The sequence below is a fragment of the Euprymna scolopes genome, chromosome 12, assembly GCF_053919585.1.
Source record: "Euprymna scolopes isolate OS-2025 chromosome 12, ASM5391958v1, whole genome shotgun sequence".
NCBI classification, from domain to species: Eukaryota; Metazoa; Mollusca; class Cephalopoda; order Sepiida; family Sepiolidae; genus Euprymna; species Euprymna scolopes.
Window position 1 is genome coordinate 148,851,545 of NC_136493.1, and position 8,574 is coordinate 148,860,118.

Genomic DNA, 8,574 nt, shown 5'->3' on the forward strand with positions numbered 1-8,574 from the left:
TTCCATGACAAGTGCTCATCTGAGCTCCAATCTCTGGTTCCCTACCCCTCGACAATTTTTCACGATAAACACCCGTCTAGTTGAAACCACTGTCAATAATTTTCCCACTCTTTATCTGTGCCTAAATCAAAACGTAGATTCCATGAACAAAGCTTCTTTCTTAGAAGTGCACGCCTGTGGAACTCTCTTCCGTTTGCCTGGTTCTCACTTGACTACAACTTGGATGTCTTCAAGTCCAACGTAAACAAATTCCTGATGAATCGCCCCCTTAAGTAAGACACTTTATCAAATCTCCAATACTAACGATTACTACGATACTACTCCATTGATTACTTTACACGCAATAACCCTTATCGCCGAGTGGCTTCCGGGCCTTGATAAGTGGTGATCACCATGTAAAAAAAAAAAAATTGAATTGTTTTCCATAAATAATTTCTCTTTATTTAATTTGAAGCCGCAATCTAAAATTCTTTGGCAAACATGTACACGCTTTATGTTGCTCTGTAGCTTTTTTGTAAGTTTTTGAAAGACTAAAAAAAAAACAACACCGAACCGATTGCTTCGACATTTTGGTATAGTATTTTCAGTGTACTCGTGCGTGTTTTTATATATTTCTTTTTTAATTATAACATTATACTTGAGTTTTATTTAATAAATATGGTGGTTTCATTTGTAACGATCTGGTCATTTTTTTATTTGGGGTAAATCACCGCCCGCCGTCACGTGACATCACTAAAAGGAACTTTTCGTTTCGCTTCATAATGTGTTTACAACATGGGGAAATTTTAAATGGATAGCATTTAATCACGTGATTATTGAAAATGTAATAATGTGATTAAAATTTAATTTAAATTAACCACATGTGGTCGCTTTCCTGTCAAATATTCATCGAAAATGTCGACATTTCCAATGTGAACGCTGAGTTGGACTTAAAAAAAAATACCAAAAAGATATACCAAATTGAATTTTTTCGTTTAAAATTAAATTATTTCGTGTTTGTTAGTACAATTTTATTTTTATAAATAAAAATAAATAAATGCTAGGGCATCCACTTTGAAGGACGACCACAGGCTTAAATTAACTTTTGAAGGATCGAAAGAAAACTTATGTTGAACATAGCTAAGAATTTAAAACAGAGGCTGGAAATTCTCTTTCTAGATATACAATATCTAGACGAATGAAAGAAATGGGATTTTCCTCTAAAAGGTGTGCAAAGAAGCCATTTTTTTTTTATCTAAGAAGAATATCAATGATAGAAAGAGATTTTTCTCAGGTTATGGCAAGAAAGATACAGACTGGTTCAGGAATGTTTTCCGGTTAGATAGAATCAAGATTTTTTCTTGTTAGTGATGTTCCGATGCTCTGAACGGTGCAATCAAAGAACTGGAACATGATTCTTGCTAAGTTGCATAAAAACAACAGTTAAACATGGGAATGGAGTGATAATGGTATGAGGAACTTTTACTGCAGCAGGAGTTGGGGAACTTATTAGATGTGAGAAGTCAATCAATGCAAAGGAATACATTCGAATGTTAAAAACAGGACTGTTACTAAGTATCCAGAAGCTGGGAATATCCCAGAACATTATTTTTCAACATGATACTACCCCTGCACACACTACTAAACTCACAAAAAATGTTTTTCTGATAATTTAATTGATGTGATATTTTGGTCAGGTCAAAGCCCCGATTTAAACCCAATCGAGAATATTTGGTCCATAATATCTCGTGCATTGGCCGGAAGAACTTTTGAGAACAATAACAAAATTTAGGAGGCTGTGCAAAGCGAATGAAATAGTATCTCCTCTTCACAGTGTTCCACTTTGGTTGAGAGCATGTCTAAAAGGATTGATCTTATGACGAAATAAAAAAGGAATGCGATTTCTTTCCTAAGCATTTATTAAAGTAAATGTCTTGTTCTGTGTTATTAGTCTCGTTTAAGTTTCCTTGTTCAAATATCCTTTGTTCAATATAGTTTTTAGTGCAATATAATGTATAAAATTTGTTTGGCCCATTTTTTTTTGCGCACAAGTGTAAGTGGAATTATTTACAAGTACCTAAGTATCTTATTTCTCCTCATATGATTGTGAAATCAGGTGGAGCGAACGGAGGGGCATTAGGATTCAGTCACAGAAATGGCTGAAGGAGTTTACGATCTAAAAATCACTTTATTTCATATATATTTTAAGAGAGGGGGCTTTAAAGAGTTAGTCCCGAAAATGTCTGAAAAATTTACGATCTAAAAATTACATTACTTCATCTAAAAAATTCAATTTCACAATGAATTAATATTTATCTCATAAAATATATACATTTGCAAGAGTTGCCACATCATCTACCAACATCATACACTTTTATTTTTTGTTTAACCAAATCCCACCAATCGAACTCCTTACTGATTCATTTCATTTTCTTACCAAAATAAAAAAAAATTGCATGTTTTATCAATTCTTATTACTTACATGCCAAATTATCAGATTATCCAGAAAAGATTGTGACATAATTATTAACTGATTTACGAGTCATTTTGATTAAATTTTAATCTCCATAAATAAGTGATGCCTTACTATAGTTCTATTTCTTGTAATAATATATTTCAAGCAGTAATAATATATTTCAAGCAGTTGTCCATATTTGGTTAGAAAAATATTTATTTTTTAATTCATGGTCTGATCGGAATTAATATTATACTGATTATTCTATTGAAGGACATTCTATTGTTTTCTTATGTGATGATGTTTTCAACTACCGTGGAATTTCCACGGGTTCTGCTTATTATTATTATTATCATTATTATTATTATTATTATTATTATTATTATTATTATTATTATTAAATCCTTTTTTACATTTTGCAATTGAATCCGAAAATGAGATATTGTTCTCATGAGAAAACATGCCTCCATAAGACATTTTTTTTTATTTAAGATTTGAATAATTTGGAGGGTGAAGAGAAGTCGATCTTATCGGCTTTTGGTTTGCTAACTGCGGCCCCCAGAGCACTGAGGGGCTTAATCAGATGATGATCGGGGACCGCAGTTGAGAATTTGAATGAATATTTTGAATTTGAAATTAGGACGGCCGTGCTGAACAATAGGCCAGGCGCATTGCGGGACGAAAGGTCCGCCTGGAATTTAACAGACATAAACTCCCCGATGGATTTTCGTGATCATCTTGTGTCGTCTTCCAGGCGTTAGACACCATAGACCTTTTTAAGGGGCTAATAGTTGTATCGGATCAAATGTTACCACAGCGCGAATGACCAAACCAAGATTATTGGCCATCTTTCCGCTCTAGTGTGCAGTAAACATTGTCCGACAGAATGGTTCTTTGGCTAACTATCAGGTTTCTGCTTTTTTACTGTTAGTATGACCATTTATTAAGGCCAAGTGCATCTCGAGAATACGAGTTAATAATTCCAAAAATGATTGCTAGCCGAAAGATGAAGAACACTATGGATGTACTAACATCGATTAAAGGTATTAACTGTATTTGATTGTTTATAAGTTTCGTAACAAGAATTCGTTAACATTTGATTTGTAGACGACAAAATTGTAATCAGCAAAGAAGCAGTCTCACGATAATGTGATCCGCAAACTGAAAGGCTGGTTCATGGCAATTCATGGCGTTAGGTACATGAAGGGTTAAAGGAAATATTTTTTGTTGTTGTGGAAGACTAGTGCTGGTTGTGAATGTCTGGCGAGTAAGAGCCAAAGACTGGAGCTCAGTCGAATACCTTCCATGTATCTCTCTCTCTCTTTGACAGAATGCTGATTACTGACCAGCCGTGGCACTCTTCACGAATCGATTCTGCACCATTCTTAGCAACTCTGCTGTGCTAATGTTCGCAATGTCCTTCACGCTGTCTGGTATTCTTGTTTTTGGTCTTTCACGTCCTTTTTTTGCCAGGGATTGAACCAAAGAGCAGGTCTTTTTTTTTTTTTTTTTTTTTTTTACATAGGAGTCACCACTTATCAAGGTGACTCCTATGAAAAAAAAAGAAAAGAAAAGATCTGCTCTTTGGTTCAACCCCTGGCAAAAGAGGACGTGGAAGACCAAATCTTTTGTTAGGCCATCTGTTCTAGCCACATATAAAAAAAAATCGCAATTTCCTGCCATTGATGTTATTCAGCAGTTTTTCGCATGGTCCAATCTCCTCCAGAACCTATTCGTTTGTACGTTTGTCCTCCCAGCTTACACGCTAGCACCAAAATTCAAAAGCAGCAATTTTCCTCTTTTCAACTTTCTTAAAGACCCAACATTCTGCTCCATATGTTGCTATTGAGAATACCAAATCTTGCAGGAATCGTTTCTTTGTGTGTTGTGAAATGGATCTGTATTTCCGGATATTTGTAAGCGCAATCATTGCTGTCTTTGCTATTGCAATACGTCGTTTTACTTTGGTGTCATCTACTTTGTTAAAACTAGTTGAAATCTTCTACGTTTTCAACATTTTAATTTTCCACAATTAGGTTTTCATCATTTCATGAATGTGTTAATTTCATTACTTTTGTTTGCTTACGTTGGAGAAGAGTCCTGCTGTTTCACTGGCAACTTTGACCTTGTTGGTTAAGTCTTCCATGTAAAAACGATAAAATGAAAGAAGGAACAGCAACGTCTTTTCCTGGGTAGGAGTTTATTTTTGTGACACGTTCTACTTTTAGACTAATTTTCAAGCGAAGACTTGAGAGTCTAGTAAAGGAAAAATGACATGAGATATTTTAGTACAATCTAAGCTTGTACGCAACACTGATTAAATTATACGTATTATCTGTTCATCACTGCCCGCCTAGAATTAGCTGTTTTCTGTCTTTTATTTATATAAGTTTAAACAACTTCTCGATTGTCATCCGGACTACTATGGCAATAAATAGATAAATAAATAAATGAATAAAAATAAAAATTTTAAAAATAAATACATAAATAAAAATAATAAAAAAATAAATAAAAACAAAAAGAACCAAACAATAAAAAACAATTTAATATATTACAATTGAATAGGTTTCGTTTCGTTTACTTTTACGGCATATCAGCCCTTTTGGGATCACTTTATTCCGAAACACAACGATTAACACTAGACGATTAATTGAAGAAAAGTGACTATTTAGGTAGGTAACTTGTGATTTTACATAGTTTGAGAGGAATTATTGGCAACGGAAGACAATGAAATAATATATTAAAAAAAGATAAGCCTCTGGGAAGCAGCACTAGTATCGATTGCACGAAATCTCAATTCAACGGTTTCTTTCGATCAATCGCAGATGCAAGATTATTAACTCCCGAATATTTGCGCATACTATAAAAGCCCAAACACATAGCTTTTTTCATCTTTTCTGATATTTTTCTTTCAGGCTCAAAACATGCGCATTCGTCATTATCCAGCTTAAGTATCGACACACGTAACAAGAATTACTAAACACCGCGACCGCATCTACACACACGGCATCGAAGTCACGTACATACAAGTTCATTTACACACACATACCCGCTCACCCACCTACCCACATTCTCTATCTACGACAAAACAGGGGTAACATAATATACCCACATACAAAGTGCCTTCAATAAGTTTCCATACTTTTATCGCATGGGAACTTTTATTGATAGCACACAATCCCCTTCAAAGTAATCTCCTCCGGCTACAATGCACTTGTACCATTCCAACAAGTTCTGGAAGGCCACGTGGGAGTCGTCTTGTATGAGCATGTCAATGACCATCGTCGCAGCTTCTTTCATCTCCTCAATTGTCTCATAACGACAGCCTCTAAGGTTTTCCTTGAGCTTAGGGAATAACCAAAAATCACGGGGAGCATGGTTTGGACTATAGAGAGAGTGAGGAACTGTCTTGATGCTCATCTTGGTCAAATAGTCTGATCTTCTCTGAGCACCCTTGAAGCAAACTTCGCACAAATTTCCGCATCTTTAGTTTATCGCGAATAATTGTGTGTACAGTCCCACATTGACATCAAACTGTGCATTTACTGTCTCTATAGACACTCGACGGACCTTCACATGAAATTCTTTATTTGGCCAATCACCTCTAGTTTTCTGACTTTATACTCCTTCCACACCCCTCATCATCCCTCGTAGACTCCCTGCCTTCTTTGGATGTTTTATGTCAGTCAAAAACCGATGTTAGATTCATGATAGATGGCCCAAAAGCGGTCTGAAGTATTCCATACGTTTATGTAGAATTTGTCCAAGTTCAAAACATGATTTTATTGCATATCATTTTTCTAAAGTGTCCTTACGTCCAGATTACATTTTTGAAATTCACCAGCTGTGACAATCAGGCTTTAGTATGGTGTATTCCAATTTCTGCTGTAGCTGTTCATTTGAATCTGAAATCATAAAAATGGGCCAGTCATCTCATAAGATGTATAACAATGACACTGAATTTTCAAGAGTCCCCGACAATTTTAAATGTCTTTGCAAAAAGTCTGGAAACTTATTGTACTATTGCTTTTCCTAGTTAAACACATTGATGAACGCAGACTTACACGATGCTAGCCGAAATGAACACGCCTATGCAAATTCTTTTTATAGAGAAAATGATTTTTCCTTACCTAGAACATTCTATGGACATTCTGAACTCACATTCATTAAGAACCTTTTTTTATTATTCGCTGTCTTAACAAGTTGTCAAAAAATTAATTATTTTTATGGATTTTCTTTTCTTATTTTGATGTGTCTACTAGTTGCATAATAAATAAATAGATCAATAGATAGATCCGATTTAATTTGAACTCCGCATAACTGATCTGATTATCAACGACGGGGTTCAATATAAACAGTTATTAATATGCAACAAATTCCCTAACGCATCATAATCTCATATAATAGTCGTACTTTTTGACCAACTTTAAAATCGTCATTTTCATTCGAAATTTTAAAAATAGCAAAAAAAAAAAAAAAAAAAAAAAAAAAATGAAAGAAAAAAAGAAAAAAGAAAAAGAAAACAAGGCGTCTATTGTTTCTCTTCAGTCAATTCATATTTGACACCGGAAATTCTTTCGTTGGATCCGAATAAGAATTTAGGGATATGTAACAATCGGAAATTCTATTCGACTAAACATTCTTTCTCATTGGATTCCGTATTTTTAGTGTCCGGCTTTGAACCACGACCTTATGAGTCAGTTAATGCGTGACCTTGCACATGGAGTGCCCTAATATATATGAGATATAAGCTTTTGCTTTTGACAGTGATGAACATCTCCTCTTTATCTACATAGAAATAGGTCTTATCTATACCGGAAATATCATGGTTAGGTTTCTTGATGTAAATTAAGGAAATATAATGGGTTTTATTTGATATAAAATTGGAAGGGCGAGTTAAATAAAATTAAGTTAGAATGACCTAATTAAATAATCCACATTTAATGTAATAACATAATTGGTGCAAAATAAATCCTTAATTACCAGTTAAAATTCATAAAATATAAATTAATTTAACTTATTGAAATAATTAATGTGAGTAATCCAGTATACTTCTAACGTTGAATTACGCCCCCTATCCTGACTTCGCAACATACATAGCTGAGAAATAAAGAAATCTCTTTTAATACGAAAAAAATAAAAAAAACTTAATTAAATCTAACTGAATTATATCGAACAGTAGACTTTTGTTCCTATTTACAATGCCTCCCCAAGGGACAGAGTTAGACACCAGAGTCGTTTTTTAACGTGGAGAAAAGGAACAAAAATAAAAATCGTCTCAGTCGTGAAGGATTTCTCCTCCACTGACAGAGAACAAGAAATTGAAGTGCAGCATCTGAAGAACAGATACTACACTTTGATCTTGTCCCGAAGGCCAGGACATTTATTTGCTCCCCCACCGAGCAAATTAGACACAAGGCCAATTTTTAATGTGAGGAGTGAAGGGAAAATGGGGACCAACTCCCCGGGGAGTAGGGGAGCTGGATAGTGACAATTGGTATGAAGGGTTTCCCCTACATTGACCAAGGTCTTATATGTGGGGTCACCCCCACATAGGGTCTTTGCTTTCGGAACAGATACTACACTTTGAGGTATTTATTTGCTCCCCCACTGAGCAAATTAGGCACAAGGCCGATTTTTAAAGTGAGGAGTGAAGGAGAAATGGGGACCAACTCCCCGGGTAGTAGGATAGTGACAATTGGTATGAAGGGTTGCCCCTACATTGACCAAGGTCTTATATGTGGCGTTTCCTCCACATATGGTCTTTGCTTGCAGTATCTGCCGGAACAGATACTACACTTTGAGATATTAAATCTTTTATTCATGTTAAAAAATACAGTCAAAATCAACGATGAACAAAAAACTTAGGCACATGGCCAACTCAAAAGGGGGGATTGTGGGGGTCGTTGGTCATCCTTGTCACTCCAGAACTAAACAAAGTCAAAAGTTTCTCCCAGCTAGTATCTTCTTTCACCATAATACCGCATTCACCCTTTCATATTGGGGGACGTCCTAGTAACTCCCAATTTTTAAAACATTTTTTATTGACGTGTAAAAACAAAAAAGATAACAATAAAATGGTACAATAATTCATTTGTGTCGAGGGCGGGGGAAGAAAAAACAAAAGGTGATTAGTAGGA